Source organism: Chlorocebus sabaeus, chromosome 22 (assembly GCF_047675955.1).
Source record: "Chlorocebus sabaeus isolate Y175 chromosome 22, mChlSab1.0.hap1, whole genome shotgun sequence".
NCBI classification, from domain to species: Eukaryota; Metazoa; Chordata; class Mammalia; order Primates; family Cercopithecidae; genus Chlorocebus; species Chlorocebus sabaeus.
The window spans coordinates 54,710,879-54,714,408 of NC_132925.1; positions in this window are offsets into that span (position 1 = coordinate 54,710,879).

The window sequence follows — 3,530 nt, forward strand, 5'->3', positions numbered from 1 at the left end:
ACCCGGCTAGTTTTTTTTGTATTTTTTAGTAGAGACGGGGTTTCACCGTGTTAGCGAGGATGGTCTCGATCTCCTGACCTCGTGATCCGCCCGTCTCGGCCTCCCAAAGTGCTGGGATTACAGGCTTGAGCCACCGCGCCCGGCCCACCTCCACCTCTTAAGTAGCTGGGACCACAGACATGTACTACTATGCCTGGCTAATTTTTAAATTATTTGTATAGATGGGGTCTCACTGTATTTCTCAGGCTGGTCTCAAACTCCGGGGCTCAAGCAATCCTCCTGCCTTGACCTTCTAATGTGCTGGGATTATAGGCATAACCACTGTGCCTGGACTTAGACAGGATCTTAATACTTATGTAGACCCCAATGGTTCAAGTAATTTTCCCAAATTCACAAAGTGAGTTGACAAGCTAGATCCTAAGTCATCTAACTCTGAGTTCAGGGCTTTTTCCATCTCTTTTTCCAAGTTCAGGGCTTTACTTCTATCTAGGAGTAAAGCTACATATATGAAAAGAAATAAATACACTTCCTTAGAAGTAACAAAAAAATTTTTTTGTTTTTTGTTTGGAGAAAGGGTCTCACTCTGTCATCCAGGCTGGAGTGCAGTGACACGATCATGGCTCACTGCAGCCTTGACCTCCTGGGCTCAAGTGATCCTCCCACCGCAGCCTCCTGTGTAGTTGGAAACACAGGCATGCACCAAAATGTCCAACTTTTTTTTTTTTGGTAGAGAAGGGGTCCCATTATATTGCCCAGACTGTTCTTGAACTCCTGGCCTCAAGTGATCTCCTGCCTTGGCCTCCCAAAGTGCTGGGATTGCAGGCATGAGTCACCACATGCCTGGTCACAAAAAGTTTTTATTAAAATAGAAAATGTTAGAATATAATACTGCCTGAAAACAATAAATGTGAACGTCTAGTGGCCTGCATGGAGATTACAAAATAAAGAGCTCAGTACCAAGCTGTGCAATTTGTTCTGTAGAAAGCTACAAGCAAGTGCCAGGCACGGTGGCTCACGCCTGTAATCCCAGCACTTTGGGAGGCGGAGGCGAGCGGATCACAAGGTCAGGAGATCAAGACCATCCTGGCTAACACGGTGAAATCCCATCTCTACTAAAAATACAAAAAATTAGCTGGGTGTGGTGGTGGGCGCCTCCAGTCCTAGCTACTCGGGAGGCTGAGGCAGGAGAATGGCATGAACCTGGGAAGCGGAGCTTACAGTGAGCTGAGATCATGCCACTGCACTCCAGCCTGGGTGACAGAGCGAGACTCCGTCTCAAAAAAAAAAAAAAAAAAAGAAAGCTACAAGCAAGTAAAAAACAAATTCAATGTCCAAGAACTCACTAATGTGATTGACTCCAGAGGTCAGACTAAAATCTAGGATCAACTTGGAATTCTGCTATATATCTACGTCTATCTATCTATCTATTTATTTATTTATTTTGTGAGACAGGGTCTCACTCTGTCACCCAGGCCAGAGTGCAGTGGCACGATCTCGGCTCACTGCAAGCTCTGTCTCCCAGGTTCACACCATTCTGCCTCAGATTCCCAAGTAACTGGGACTACAGGCGCCCGCCACCATGTCTGGCTAATTTTTTGTATTTTTAGTAGAGATGGGGTTTCACCATGTTAGCCAGGATGGTCTTGATCTCCTGACCTCATGATCTGCCCACCTTGGCCTCCCATAGTGTTGGGATTACAGGTGTGATCACCACCACACCCTGCCTAAAAGCAAATTTTTTCGATAGCATCATATTAGAATGCCCTTGTGATGGAATTTTATATCATGTTGCTTAAGGTTGACATCCTTTCTTCCCTCTTCTTCAAAGTGCCATGAGATGAAACTAGTATTTTACACATTCAGTTTACTGTGTAATTCATCATATACATTATTGTCATATGTGCATGGCATAAGACAATGTCTTTTCCAGGTATGATATATGCTGCACAGCCTGCATTTAATTTCTTGATAAAAATGGCAAATGTCAGCAGATTTAACGTGCATGGGAAAGGATCTAGTTGTGGAATCTTTGTGGCATGCTTTTGTATTGGGCCATTAACTGGGGTGACTTCATATCATTTTATGATTATTTCACTCTGACTTGTAAATGGAAGAAAAACTACAGTCCAATGAATTAAAATATTTTAATTTATATATATTAACTAAAATTATTGTTCCAATTTTTAACAATCAGTGTAAATGAATGTTCTATTTTGTATTTTTATTTCATTATAAATATGATATACATATTGAAAGATGTTTTATACTAGGTTTTATTCATATTTGATGTATTATTTGTTATGTTTTTGTAAAATGTATTCTAATATTTCATTATATTATAAATAGCACATCAGTGTTGGCATGTGATAACATTTGCTAATCTAATGCTTGATTAATGAAATTATTTTCATTATCTCAGCTCTGATATTTACATATTTAAGAAAGTTCAGGAAGTTAATTAGCCATTCTCAAATTCCCTAAAAGCTAAATATAGATAAACCCTCAGATTCTAATGAGTTAAAACCAAGACACTTATCAAAATATAAACAGAGACACTTAGTAAGCCTAGACTGAAAATGCCTATCTGTATTTGTATGGCTGTGATATCTCCTTTTGCCAACATATTAATATACTTGAAATCATGCTAAAAGTCAGAAAGTTATTAAAATAATAAAGAAATGACTGTTGCTCGCTTAGTTAATGTAATATCTATAATACAAATGAAAATTAAATATTTTTAGATAAAATTTTTGAGTACACATCAGGATACCTATTTACATTAAACTTACATAGAATTTTAAAGAGACATGAATATTTGACAATATGAGGAAAAGAGGCCTGCTCTTAAATGCAAGACAAATGTATGATAAACTACCTCTGGGAGTAAGGGAGAAGACTGAAATTTTATAGAGCTGACACAAGAAGCCTAAAACTTTCTGAAATAATTATCATAGTGTGAAGCAGTAAAATCTACTTTATGTTTTAAGATATTACAATTACTATTACAATGAAGTGTTACAAAATGAATACGTGTGCTCACTTACTGTTATAGGCTATATTTTAACTCCCAAAAATTCATATGGTGAAGTCCTAATTTCCAGTACCTCAGAATTTAGACTCTATTTGGAGGCAGGGCCTTTAAGTTAAAATAAAGTTGTTAGAGTCTCTGATCCAATTCCACTGGTGTCCTTATAAGAAGAAATCTGAACACCCAGAGAGACACCAGGGATACACACACACAGTAGGAAGACCACAGTGAGGACACAGTGAAAGTGTGATCAGCTGGTAGCCAGAGAGAGGCCTCGGAAGAGACTAAACCTGCCAACACCTTGATGTTGGGCTCTGGTCTCCAGAACGGCATGAGAAAATAAATGTCTATTATTTAAGCCATCCAGTCTGTGGTAGTTTGTTATGGCCATTCCAGCAAACTAATTAAATAAAGATATGGCGAGTAGATCCTGCTAAAGGAAGCTGTGTGACTTGTTTTGGATCATTGTCATAACAAAAGTTAACAGTTCTGTAGCATAAGA